Raw genomic sequence first — 14716 nt, 5'->3', positions numbered from 1 at the left:
CATGTTACTTGTCAAATTTGTAATTATTTCATCATGTTACTTGTCAAATTTGTAATTTCTTAAAAATTAAAGCTCCTAAGTATCGAAAATAAATATACAGAACTTCCCACAATGCTATCATCAGATTTGCGAGGACAAAATTTCAACTCTGATCCGTTTTATACGTGACAATACTATATTCACTAGTCATGGTAATGCGACACTATTAGCGCGAGTAAGTGTTTCTCTATTTCATATCGCGATACCATCCCGCGTTGAATGGGCATTAAGAATGCGGCCGAATGGCTGAAAGGACTCGAGTGAAAAGGGACGAATTAACAGGCAGCCGGAGGACGTAACTGCAATGAAATGGCACGATAAACGCGCTAATACCGTCGACTCGCGCGAGTCGCTGTGGAAACCGCGGAAACTGGGAAAACCGATAGACAGCGGGAGGGAGAGACGCCGCGACAAAGCCGAAAGTTATCCTAGATTACAATTTAGGTACACAAAGCACTGACGTCTCTGCTCAAATGAGTTATTATGCAGCAACGCGACGATCAGTTGCAAGACAGTGGACGCACGCTTTTGACAGTCGTCTCCATTGTGCGGAACGCCTCGTTGTTTGCGTAATAAAGTCACCAAAGTGACCTCATCTGCTTTTACCGAAAAGAAAATTAATTCGTCGCCTTATGTTCATCAGAATTTGCGAACTCGAAAGTTCATCTCTTATCGAAAAGTTCTTCCGATTCGTTATCAATCGATTCCGAGATGGAATAATGCGTGAATTTATTAAAAGATCGTCACAGATGTTGCGAATAGTTGTAGAAAGTAACAAAGTAAAAGTTGATAAGAAAGACTTTTATGTAGAATGCTGTAAGTTATTTTTTTTTTTTTTTAATTAATTGATTAAAGAAGCTATAAAGCGCTCCAGCAAAGTTAATACTGTTCAGGCAATATAATAATGTGCATTATACAATGGGGTTATTATTTACAATTATTAATGTAAACAAGTAGATTGTTAAAACGATAGTTGCATGCGAATTTCAGCACATGCGAGGTTGGCTTTACCACAGTCGACGACAAATGAGGCCACATAACTAAATTAGTTGCTACTCCAATTAGTTCATTAATCGTCGCCATTGCAACTACTACTATTACGACTGTTTATTCTAGCACATAATCTCCGTTAAATATTCGTTAATTTTGCAAAGAATTGAAGATTAAGTTTCTTTAGTAAATACGATATCTTGCGATATATCTAGAAAACATGAATATTCTAATTCCATACAACTCACTCTGCAAGATTTAAGAAAAACAGCATCTTACTTATATTGAGCTGTCTTTTTTCTTTTAAAAAATATATCAAACATGACGCCATAACATTCTTGCATCGTTGAACAAAAGTCATTTGTAGACACGGTTAGAGTAAGAATTTTCGTTCTAAAAGCAATAATCGTGCGACAGTTTAATAGCATTCGTCGAGGCGAGCATGGTTTTTCCAATTTTTCTCTCGGGCATCGTGCGACTCCTCGTGTAACACTAATATACAGTACGTGAGCGAGTCAAAGAAAAGCGTCGTCTCCGGTCGTCTCTGGTCGTCTCTGGTCGTCTCATCGGGCGCAGACACGACTTGGTCGTTATCCCACGATTGTTCTGAGCGCATCCACGGAATATTTATCAATGCCGCACTATCCACGGCGCGCGGTGTCCGGTCTTGGGCCACAGAGCATCTTTAATAACGGGCGCCGCGCGATGCAAGGCCGTATTGATTTTGAGGCTAAGGTGCGCCGCAAGGCAGCTTCCAACTCACCAATGTACATGTGTCTATGTGTGTGCCAATGGATATTAACCGTCGGACGTGGTCCTGTCTAGAGCGTACACGACCAGACGTACCGGCGTGCCGAGCGCGGCGTTTGTATCAATGTGTGGAAAATGAAATTCCAAATGAGTAACGTGAAATGTAAACAGCACCGCAATACTAATTGTAACATCAAGTCTCTCTCTGTTTGTACCGACAATTTGGATTTATCAAAACTAGTTTATATTGATACCTTATGCTTTTTTAGCTTTATCGAAAAAAATACATTTGCGCAATAATTTAACTTGGCTCTAAACACAATGATAGTTTCATAGAAAAATAAATCTGTATCTAACTTTTCCGAGTTTTGTCGTATGCAAAACTATATCGCGCTAATTCGCCAAATGTTCAGTAAGAAAGACGATCGTTCAGCTTGTACGTTTCATTGTCGGAGCAGAATATTAACCAGTCGACGTACTCTGCGCGCTTTTAGAGGATTATAATGGAAAAGGATTCGCCGTTCGGCGACGTCGCGACATTCAAAAGCTGCATAAAAACGTGGTGCGTACGCAGAGTGCATACAAGGTGTCCGCCGCGAGTTTGCCGCCGCGCTGAAAATTGCATAATGCAAGCACGCCGGTGAAAATGTAGCCGGGCGCATTTTTATTTTCGTCGCCGGCGACGGCATGTAAGTTTCACGAGCTGCGCACCGGATTTGTAAGAACCGTCGTACGCGTAGCTTTTGCACGATTCCGGTGCGACGCGACGCAACTTTTTGTCCTCCCGCTCCCTCTTATATATTTCTCATGCCTCGCAAATATCGCATCACATCGGCGCAAACTTACGTATGTATATGCCGAAAATTGGAAATATCGCGCTGTTTATTATCAGAAGGATGATGTATCAGTCGCTCTACTTTACGGAAACAGCGTTTTACCGATTTTTCAGGGGAAAATTGGATACCGTTGCTGACGCGCGACATAAATAAAATCAGATAAAATATCGCCTGCTGCCTGCCGCCGTTCGTTTCATTTCCATCGTTTCTGCCCTGGCCCGAGAAATGGCACTCGACGTTTCCGTTTCGCGATTTCTGAATAGCTAGCTACACTCCGCCCGCTCAAACGCCACGCGATTCTTTGCCGTCTCTCTATACAGCGTGTCCCAAAAATTCAAGCGAACATGGATCACTCTGAATTGTAGATTAAATAGAAGACCAACGTAAAGTGAACAAACAAAATCATTTTTTTATATTATAGTTGCAATTTCTACATTATAAATAAATGAAAATTTAACGATTCGTTAACTTTAAGGGGAGTAAAAATTCAATTTTTTTAACCTGAGATAGACTTGGTTTTATCAATATTTGAATACAAGCCGTGGTTTTTGAGATACGTAATATTAAAAATTAAAAAGTTGTTGAAATAAAATGACGGCCAATCAAACTTTCGCCACGGAAAAGTCAACTCGAAATTTGCCAACTTTTCAAATACATACACATCAGTACATGCGTTTATTCGCCTGAAACCGTATAAGTTTCCGGGACGACGAGCGAGGGTGTATCGTTGCGAATTTACGGAGCACCCCGTGGACGTAGCGCCGCTTTTCCATTCGCGCCGCATGCTCGCGGGGCAACTTCAGTTACGCGCAGCAAACTTTGAAACGGCCATTCACGTCGTAATCCCATAATGCATCCTTCGCATACAGCAACACCCGTCGCCGCGCTCCCGTCTCCCTCTTTTTCTCTTTGTCTCCCTCTTTCGGTCTTCTCTTCGCGTCAATGCCTTCGAGTCTCGATACGTTTCGTCGGTCGGTCAATCGTTATCGAGTCCCTTCTTTCGTTCGACGGGCCTTTGTACTCCCGCATCGGTGATTCACCGTCGCACACTGCGATAACAATATTTTGCCGGCCGATAACGCGATCTTGGCGGACAAAGCGGAGGAACGTGGGTGTTCTTTAAACCGTTCGTTCGTTCACTCGTTCGTCCGTTCACTCGTTCGTCCGTTCATTCGTTCGTCTGTTCATCTCTCCATTCGTTTGTTCATCGTTTGTTCATTCGTTCGTTTGTTCGTTCGTTCGTTCGTTCGTTCGTTCATTTGTTCGTTCGTTCGTTCGTTCGTTCGTTCGTTCGTTCGTTCAACGTTCGTCGTTCGTTCGTTCGTTCGTTCGTTCAACGTTCGTCGTTCGTTCGTTCGTTTGTTCGTTCATTCATTCACTCGTTCGTTCGTTCGTTCGTTCGTTTGTTCCTTCCTTCCTTTGTTCGTCGTTTGATCGTCGTTCGTTCGTCGTTCGTTCGTGCATCCGTTTCCGCTCGTCGGCGAACTTGACGACGGACCGACGTTTTTCGATACGCGAGATATGAGCGGACATGCGGATGAGCCGGGAATGTTTTTATCGAGATTTGTAACTGTATAGTTTCAGCACCGTCGTCACTTGCTACCGCTTCCGGCAAAGAAATATTATTCGCGTTCAAGACTCGTTTTAGAGATACGAGCTCAAATGTTCAGCTTTATTCTTTCTCTTGAAAAATCATTGGATAAGTGTGGAAATTTAGCGTTGAATTTTTTTACTTCGAATAATAAAGATTTGCGAGGGCTCTTGAAGTGTCACGGACACAATTTTCGAAGTGGCGACTGAACTGTATACACACACACACACACAGATATGTACACACGGGGACAGGAATGCCTTCTCACATGAAGTTACACGAGTCTCGTCGACATGTCAGGCATATCAGACATGCGTGCTTCACCTCTCAATATTCGTGCATTATAACTGTAGATATTCGAAAAACGGCAACGCCGTCTCAGAGCGGGAAAATGTAATTAACAGTACATAGTTTGACGTATCCGTTTTTCGAATCTACAGTTTATCTACAGTTATAATGCACGAATATTGAGAGGTGAAGCACGCATGTCCGATATGCCTGACATGTCGACGAGACGCGTGTAACTTCATGTGAGAAGGCATTCCTGTCCCCGTGTGTACATTATATCGCTCCAGTTCGAATTTAAACGGTCGAATGTCTAAACTGAATGTCTGAAACATCTCTGCAAAGTTTTCGTATATCGGTGCGAAAAGACAGTTCAAATAATTTGTAGTTGGAAAGAGAGTAATCAGACCCTCATTCTTAAGATCGTGCGATATCTTAAGTTCGTCAAGGCGCGCCTCGCTCTTTTAAGTTTGTTTCGCAGTTGTCGAGCGCCCTTCTCTCTAACACCGTTATTGAGCTACCGTTGGGAGTTAAGGAAACGCGCAAAGTTAGAAATTGGTATACCGGCGTCGGGCTATCGACAGGGTTTAAATGTTGCGGTATCTCGGGCGAACTTTCGTCGTAGATGGTAGTGCCATATAGGTAAAAATAGATGCCCGTCGCGCGCGGAAACGGTCAGCGATGTAACACGCAAAAAAAAAAGAAAAAAAAATAATTAGAAAAAAGAACCTTATCGCGGAAATAGCCCTTTCTCTATGGATGCCATTTACGAGCGTAGTCATTTGCGTCGTTCGTAAAAACCGATGCTAGGCTTTCGTCGTCTCTTTTCCTTTCTTTCCCTCTCTTTCTCTCTCTCGCTCTCACATCGGGTCGCCAGATCCATCTGTGGAAAATGCCGGAGACGTTAACCAACTCTCAGGGAAAATTCCTCCTATTGGAGGTAAAACTTTGTTCGCTGTAGGACTCACGGTTGTCACATCTTTAACATCGTAATCGAGGAACCGTGGAAACTTACGAAATGTGCAAATTAGAAGTTGATGAAGCGAGAAATATAATTCCTAATGATTTACATGTGTGTCTTGTAGAAGAATGTATATTATAATATAATCAACACATTAAGACAGAAAAGTACCGTTTTCTTGTATTTTACTTTCTTACTATGCATACTACACTCAAGTAAAAAAAATCTCTTGATTGTAGAGCTTCTATTTAAGCTTCTATTTTTAGCAATCCAGCCCAGACACATACATGTATCGTGCGTATACAAACTATGCAAGCGCAAACAGATATCAATTAAAAGTGTACGAATCGTTATCAAAACTACCGTGTGAATCTGGCTGTTTTATGAACACCCTCTGTAGAGTTTTCAAGGTTCAACGGCCCACGAGTCTCTATCGTCACGCTATAGAATTGAAAAAAAAGTACGCAAATGCAGCGATGTATTGCGCCCGCCGGCAGAAAAAGCGATCGTGGAAAAAAAACCTTATCGCAGGGACGAACCTTTTTTCACGCCACCGCCATTTACGAGCGGAGTCATTTGCGTCGTTTCATAAAAAGCGATTCGAGTTTCTCGCATTGGGTCACCTCGGATCGTTCGTGAAAATACGCGAGACGTTACCCGACTCTCAGAGAAAATTCTTCTCGTCGGGAGAAAAACTTTGTTCATCACAAAGAGCGAAAAGGATTCGGGAGAAAAATAACAGGGATAAAAAAATGAAGGGGAGAGAAGTGTAGAGGGTGAATGCGCAATTCTTAAAGATGTACAAAAGCTCACCCTCTTTTATCAAAATTGCTCGTTCTCCAGATCAAATCGATTCTAATTCTGAAGCACTGAACACGTTAATTTATAGAAGAATATTGTACTTGTATATTTCTGCTATCCGTTACTTTTTTGTTACAGATATTGTGTAGTCTAACAACTAACATTATTGTTAATCATTTTAATAATAGCATGTTTTTTCTTACTGTACAAGTAAACTTTTTTTTTTCTTTATTATGCAATTGAAACTTTCGGACTCTAACCTGTCCTTGACCAGACAACAACCGGTCCTAAAACGTATATAATTTTTTTCCGTGGACATTCTTGCACAGTTCTATTTCGAGATTACGAGTTGCGTGGGTGTTGAAGAGTTGGGCTTTAAATCGCAACGTAGAACCGCGTAAGAAACACGAAATGTTGACGTTATTTTATATAGAAATCACACGTGATTTTATTTTAGAACCCTGCTTTATATATATATATATATATATATATATATATATATATATATATTTCAATAAGCTGTAAATTATTTTATGCGAAATGATATAACATGTTGAATAAGTGCAAGATGCAAATATTCTTCGTATGCAAATTTCCAAGAATATATTCTATTCTGCCTGACAGACAAATAAAATATTTATGTATACTGTTTAAATTGAATGCAATTTAAATTGATTTTCGTTTCAATTTATATCCATATTTCTTCGAAATTTAAAACTTCAGAGAACTGAGCTTACTCTGTGCTTTCAAAATAAACGGTTCACATATCAGTCAAGGTTTTACTGAGAGAACGAGATTTCAACTTGTCGATACTGTAACGGAGGATCTGATAATGTCGCGCAATGTCGAACGTCGGGTGAGAGAGAAAGAGAGAGAAAGAGAGAGAATGACGTCAGCTGAAGTTACTTATCCCTGAATTTATTGATTTATCGTATTGCAGAATGAAGATTCTTGCGAATTTTCGCGCTCCAGTAAGCCGTTTCGACCTGCGGCTTTGATTTTCACGGTCGCCTACTCATTCCGATAACTCGGTGCACGCCGGATATAACTTCGTAGCAACGCAAGCACGGTGTATATTGCTTATCAGAGGAGAGACTGAGGTCTCCCGAAAATGGATGCAATCCCAGTGACGTACTGCTAGCGTTCCGCTAGCATTTAACGCCGCGATCTTCCATCGTGGATACATGGACCGAGTCCGAATCTAATATTATGTTTTACTTCCTCTTGGCCTCAGTTTGCTTCGCTTCCGCTCCCCTTTCCCTCCTTTCCTACCTTTCATTTCGTCTAGGTCTCCCTATGTACATAAGACAACACCCGCTAGTAGTCATCAGCACACAAGTTCGATGTTTACTGGTTACGGTGCAACGGACCGATGATGCAGCGCATGCATTCGCGCAACCGTTAAAAAGCGCGTCTGACCGCAATGCGTATATTTCGTTTGAGCGAGTGATAATATGTGATAATATAAGTGATAATATATTGTCTTTACAAGTAGGCTCTCTTGTTTTATCGCTTGCGTTTATGTGTTTTTAATCAAATTTAACTTGAAAGATTGGAAGAAAGTTTCAATACGAATTTCACCGTTCTCTTTAAATTTTATCGTACAAGACTGTTTATCATAAATACATTGTCTAATATTTTAATCATTGGCTCGTACTTTTCACAGATTAAAAAAAATTACTTTTATTAAGTTACGTGTTTGTATCACGTAGTGCCGATCATTTTCAATCAAACTAAAAGCTTGAAAACTACGAAGCATAAACCATTCAGATCGATGTATAAAGGGTTGAGAGATTTAAAGGGTTCACTTTTTGCGGCGTGCGACTTTAGTGGGTGCCGGACGGTGAAAAAGCTCTGGAAAAGCCCACGTAACCGCAATGCGGACGTTTCACGGGCCTACGAGCGTCGAAGTTCGATAAAGAGCGCCGCCAGCAGCGGCGCAATAAAATTCACTGATTTAAAGGGCCTGGAATTTTACTTCCAGATACAACGTCGATCGATCGCGCCGCGGAAAGTCTCCTGATTCGATTACGCACGAGTGCGCAATGCGAAAACACCGGCGACGCGCTATTCTCCGCGATCTTCACCAGCAATGTGCGGCGTTCCGATTTTATTCTCCGAGCTAAACAATTTATTACCGCTCGTGAATAAACTAATTTTCCCTACCGAAAACTCGTCGCTCTCGTGCTAACTTTACGTCGTGCGGGAAAACATTTCTCTCGTACTCTCCATTCCTCGGTTTCGAGTTCATCACTCACTCTGGGATACACTGGACGTCTCGCAGCTTGAAAAAAAACAAGTTTTTTTATCTTTCCCGACGGACATGGAGAGAGAGAGAGAGAGAAAAAAGTCGGCCAGGATTTTCGACCATAACGTCGTATCGTTATCCGCTGCGATTCGACTCGAAAAAGCGAGTCGTCGCGCGTGGGAAAAAAAAATATCACGCGATAGTCGCGCCGTTTCCGTCCTCGTCCATTAGCTCACTTGATTCTCCGGCTCGTTCCCCCTTTCGCAGCTCGCCCCGCTTCCATTATCGTTGCATGCCAAGAGCCCCCGCGGAAAATAGGAGTTTGATTGGAACAGAGGGAATTGCAATCGGAATCCTACGGCGGCCGCCTCTCGCTCGACTACAACCATGACTACGATGGCAACGACAATGACGACGACGACAACGACGACGACGACGACGACGGCAGCGTCGGCGGCGGCGGGGACGACTGGGATGACGACTTTGCTCGTAAATAACATTTGCTTCCTCGCGTACGAACGAAGTTACGACCGCGGAACTTTGCACAGCGAGAAAGGAAACGGTGGACGCGGAGCGAGGGTCGAAGACAGAGAATGCAAAGGACCGAGGCGCGGAGCGGGACGAAACGGAAGAGCGACGCGTTGCAAACAGACGACGATTTACAAAGCATCGGGTTCTTCGCGAGAGGAAGAGAAAGAGAGAGAAGACACGCTCAACGAGGAAACAGAGACAAAAAGCACGCGACGCGGCGCGACGATTTATCGTGCTGCCGCATCATGGATCGCGATGCGTATGGATTTCCAGCGTGGCGGGTAAATACTCGGACGGATAAAGGATCTCATGTGATCTATGAAGGGATGTCGTCCCAGGTCGAATGACGAAAAACCTGTGGCAGAGGTAGAGGCGCGAGCTGCATGGAAATGACGCGCGTTGCGATCCAATCGGTATCACTAGTAATGCAAACGGCAGATATGGAAGAGAAAAAGAAGGGAGGGTGGATTCTGGGCATTTTTCTTCAGAAGTTATTCTCTATCTATATTAAAAAGAATTGTAAATTCGGAAAAATACTTGTAAGTAATGATTTGAATTAATTAAATTCATTAAATAATTAAATAAAAAGTAAATATTATAATATATAATAAGCACATAAAAAACAGATGAATGAATAGATGATAAAACATTCAAAAGTCGAAAAAAATAAACGGTGAAAAATATATGCGATTAACAATATAATAAAGATAGCAATATTTTATTGTTTTTTAAGATGTATTAAAGATCGTACATATTTAAAATGTTAATATTTGATCAAATTAATGTGAGCAGATCTCTAGTTTAATTAAGATATATCGTAATAATACTTAATAATAGAATTAAAAGACGGAACAAGAACAAGAGCGAATACACACAGCTGGACAGATGCGCGCAAACCAAACGATGATTTACAAAGCTGCGATGGCTGCACGGCGAGCAATCGGCACGCGGTAAAGATAGAAATAAAAAAAGCTGTGTTGCACGTAGCACGATTTATCGCATGGCGTTATGTTGGATCGTGGACCCACAGTGAATTTACGCAGTGCGCTAGGTAAAATCGATGAAGTCATTGCAAAAATATCGTCAAGTTCATCTAGAAAAATTGATGAGATGGGAATAAATTGACTAACAAGTTTTTTTTGCAAAGCAAAGATTTATTCAATTTTACTTTTGAAACAAAACTAAAATTGAATATCTTTCTCTGTCTATATATATTTAAATATTCTATACTTCTATATTTAAAATTATCAAAAAATATTCTTACTTAATTTTACATTGACATAAAATTTGTATCATTATCTTATTTTTATAAAATACCACAGTTACTATTTGATGTACGTGATGAGAGAATACGAAGCTTAAAAATCATCACTATCTGGACGTGGAACCGCTTCGGTGTTTAGTCGAGTGGCGTTGCAGAGATAGAGAAGAAAATAGAAAACTAAAAGAAGCGCGACACGAATTTTTTATACACAATGATACACAAAAGCATTTATCGGATTATCGAGTGCATGATACATTAGTTTATTCCGGACGTTTGCTTCATGAATCGTTCCTTTCCCGTAAATATTAAAGCTATCTAAGCTATTTTAATTGATTCTCTGTAACCTTTGCAGTTTTAAAACATTAACTTATTTAGAATATTTAGCGAATAAATATCGCATTTTTTACGAATTTTGATAATGCCGAGAAAAAATATTAAACGATTACAATTGTAATTGTATTTATATTGTGTTTTAAATTTTACAAGTGCTGTGAATGGTGAAGAATAATGGTGATATGATGTGCTTTACAGATCGCTGGACGTAAACATCGAGGGACTTGCCGAATAAAAATATCTTGGACAGTTATGCGAATTTGAAGCCGCGCGAGTCATCGAATGACAACAGTTTATGTATACGTAAATTTCGGGAGTGTCGTAAAAGTTATCGGGCGAAATTACGTCGTGTTACGTTGTATTTTAATATGAGTTTCGCGAGTGATAATAAATACGATATACTCAATAGATTGTCGTACGTGAATATCGTTGAAAGTGCTGCATAAAAACTAAATTTTAAATACTGCGAATCTGTTTTAAATACCGCGAGTGCCATGAATGATACCGATTGATCATCGATGGAAAATCGAAGCTTTGGACTGAAAATGGAATGGATCAACCGATGGGAAAAAAGTAGCGGAACGACGATCGGTGAGTCTATGCAATAATTATATAGATTGTTGAAATTATCGACACATTGTGTATTAAATTTAATTCATTTGTGAAACGATTCGAGATGATTAGAATAATAATTATTATGATCTTGTTTTTTGTGGAATATATTAATAATACGAAAATACTTACTAATAATATAATTAACAAATTCTGTTTAAATATATATCAAAAGCGAGATGTATGTTTTTCATATTACTCCACGACGTTATTTTATTTATTTGAAAATATTAGTATAAAAATTAACGAATTATTCAACACATTAAATTTTTTATTTTATTAAAAATGCACAGACTTTATTCTTACGATTTCTAAAACATAGATTATGTATATAAAAAAAATACATTATAAAATTGTTATTGTTGAATGTTCACCGTTGACATAAGTGTAGTCAATTTGATCAAATTAATAGTAACGAAGTAAACTTCAATCGACCATAATCGGATAATTGAGAAATCGGATAATTAATGCTATTAATATGATATCATTTTAACTTGTTCAATTCATAGTATTATAGATTTTGAATAATGTTGTAATTATATAGAAAATGCAAATGCACAATTTTTCACGTACGGTCATAAGCTGAGAGAAAAAAAGATTTTATAAGTAAATTGTTTTCCAAAAAGTTTTCAAATATATCATACATATTTAAAGAATAATTAATACAGAAATTAGATATCTTATTTGACAATATCCGACAATTATCTACTGATGAGTAATCTTATATATTAAAATTTTGTCTTGAATTTTTACTTTATTTGTTGGCCATTATATTTAAACGTGTTTTTTACTTTAAATACATATAGATTTTATGGTGTAAAAATTTAGTTATTGAGATCAAATAAAGCTTGTATACATTTTATTATTATTAAAGATATATCGGAACACATATACGTGATATACCCACGAAATTTTAAGAAGGTGTGAGTTTTTAAATTCCGCGAAAGATCGTCTGGTTGAGGAGCAGTTGCGCGCGCTATGATTAAAGCAGGTCCACATTATCGAGCTGAGCTTCGAATCGAGTCTCCAGCTGAATCCAAGTCCCCTCGCGAATGCGCATTTAAATTTCCATCAAGGTTTGGCTCAGCTCGATAATGTGGATTCTGTTCTAGAAGGGCCTTCAGCGGTGCACGCTACTACGGCACGATAAAAGACAGAAACGAAGTCCCGGAACACGTAATAAGATTTATCGTGTTCTTAGATCGTGGATCACGATACACGTGGATTTACAGTTCGCGGCGCGTCGCGTACGTAAACACGAAAATCGATGAACCGAACTACGGCGAAGATACAGCGAGGCAGGCGCTCGAAAATCGATGAACGACATCGAGAATATCGGAAAGCATGCTTGAGCGAAAATATTGGGAGCGAAGCGAAAAGGCAAACGAGAAATAAAGGATATCTCAGTGGGAGGTAGCGTATTCGTCGGGAGACGATTTTTGGAGTGTAAATCGGTTTTAGCTTATTCTTGTGTAAGATGCGAAGAAAATCTTTCGGTTCAATAAAAAATTTGATTTAAAAAAAAAAGAGTTAAATTTTTAGTACGATATTATTATCTTGTGTCTTTATCAGAAATATGGTACAATTTAAAGTACGTAATTGAGTTATATTAAAACAATAATTATTTAAAACTGTTTCATGTGGTTGTAAATATAAATTAGAAACTGTAGGAACTATAGATTTGGAGTTTAACAACTCAAATTCTACATTTACTGAATTTTAGCACCAAAATTCAAATTAATATAAGAAAAAGCAAACTCGATTTGAGTATAAAGGGGGAAGAAAGATCGTAAAATTGGATTGCAATGGTGTGGCGATTTTCATACAACCATTCTAACGTACACCTTATATGAGATCGTAAAAGACATTTTCGAATGGAACATGCTCCGCGGAAGATGTCCGAGCATTAAGATATTATTCACGGTGTTCGGGGCTTGGGTCGTGGATTACCATGTATCCGTTTATAGGATATTCCGTGCGGGTGAGTTCAAAAATCGATAAAGAGTGCGAGGAACATTGGAAGGGTCGCTGGAACGGAGAACGTAGGGTAGGCGATAGTCTAGGAGACCGTGTCTTTCACATATAGAGAGGAAAAGTTGCTGCGCGAGAGAGAGACACCGTATTTGTATTTTAACAATTCGGGCACGTCAGTGATGCGAAATTTCCACGATCCAATATCATTTAAATAAAATTTTCCGGTGCTCTTTTTTCCTCGCCAAAAATTGTTAATGTGAGCGTATTAGAATAAGCGAGAGAGATACATGTGGAACCGAAATTCATGCAATTACAAACAATTTCTTCCAATCGCATTGGAATAACGTGAAAATGAGGGAATCTCAATTTGGAAGTTACAAGATTGGATATCAGCATATTTATGTGTCGAGAAAACGGAGTACGAATATCGACAGCGCGCTGCAGAGACCATTGAGTGAGGATATGGAAACGCACCAGTGGAAACGGCCGTGTCTTTCTGAGAGAAGGGCAGCAGGGGTGAAGAAGAGGAGGGAAAGGGATGGAGAGAGAGAGAGAGAGAGAGAGAGAGAGAAAGGAAATAGGGATGAGAGAAAAGAAGAGAAAGAGAGAAGAACAGCCGGGGGCAAGAGAATAGCGGGAAAGGGACGGGAGCTAGCACGCATTTCCACCATTTATACACACGTATCCGGGGGTACGGCGGCAGCAACGGCGGCGGCGGCGGCGGCGGTGGCGGCGGCGGCGGCGGCTATCTCGTCGATATTTCGGTTTTCCCCATTCCCGGGGTCTCTGCCCTCTTCCACCAATGGAACCCCTCGCTCCCTTCCTCGACCCTCCTGCCTGCCTACTACCCCTGGCGAAACGGCTCGACGGACTCTCGCCGTTGTACTTTCGGACAGGGCTTAATCACCGTAGAGGGTTCCCCGCCGTATTTGCTGCTGACGAGAAAGGATCCGGTCTTTATCTCGCGCGGTGCACGTTGCCGCCATTGCCGAGATTATTCCGCTCCTCCCTTCCGGCGATTCCGTTAATTCCGTTGTGGAATTACGACGACGGCGATGTGCGCGCGCGGTTGCGGAATTGGCCGAGAGAGCGACCGTCTTGACCGCTCTCGGACGGTCCGGTAATTAACCCTTCGCACTCGTCTGCATCTCTCTATTCGCAGCGATGTGAAGAAAGTCACCACAGTCCTAATCCGCCGTGTTTATAGTCGGTTAAGCCCGAATATAGTCATCACCATGAACACTGCAATTTATCTGCATTAATCCAAAGTCGAATTATTTTAAAAAGATGAGGATTTAAATTAAAAAAACACAATTTAGCGATTCTGTATTAATTATTGTCTAAAATAGCGTCCAAATAAATAAATATACTCCTTATTTTCGGGATTTCGAATTAAAAAGTCGTGTGCGTATATAAATATATGTGCAAGTTGCAAAAAATTTGGATTTGTTCTAGATTTATCACTGCCGGAAACTTTAGAAACTCTATGAATTTATTTTAC

The 14716-nt window shown here is 40.2% G+C and overlaps 1 protein-coding gene across 5 annotated transcripts in view; it reads left to right on the top strand.

Moving 5' to 3' along the window:
* Nucleotides 1-14716, top strand: part of Sema1a (semaphorin 1a) — a 213984-nt gene that overhangs the window by 4608 nt on the left and 194660 nt on the right. For 4 of the 5 annotated variants that reach the window (XM_067355990.1, XM_067355992.1, XM_012362217.2 and 1 more), the window contains one exon: nucleotides 10828-11220. The exons of the other annotated variant lie outside the window; for it this stretch is intronic. The gene's annotated coding sequence lies outside the window, so the exon portion shown is untranslated. The remainder of the gene's footprint in view (nucleotides 1-10827; nucleotides 11221-14716) is intronic. 5 annotated transcript variants of the gene reach the window in all.

The sequence above is a fragment of the Linepithema humile genome, chromosome 5 (genome assembly GCF_040581485.1).
Source record: "Linepithema humile isolate Giens D197 chromosome 5, Lhum_UNIL_v1.0, whole genome shotgun sequence".
Lineage (NCBI taxonomy): Eukaryota > Metazoa > Arthropoda > Insecta > Hymenoptera > Formicidae > Linepithema > Linepithema humile.
The sequence above is the reverse complement of the archived record's forward strand: the minus strand, read 5'-3'. Positions and strand labels throughout refer to the sequence as shown.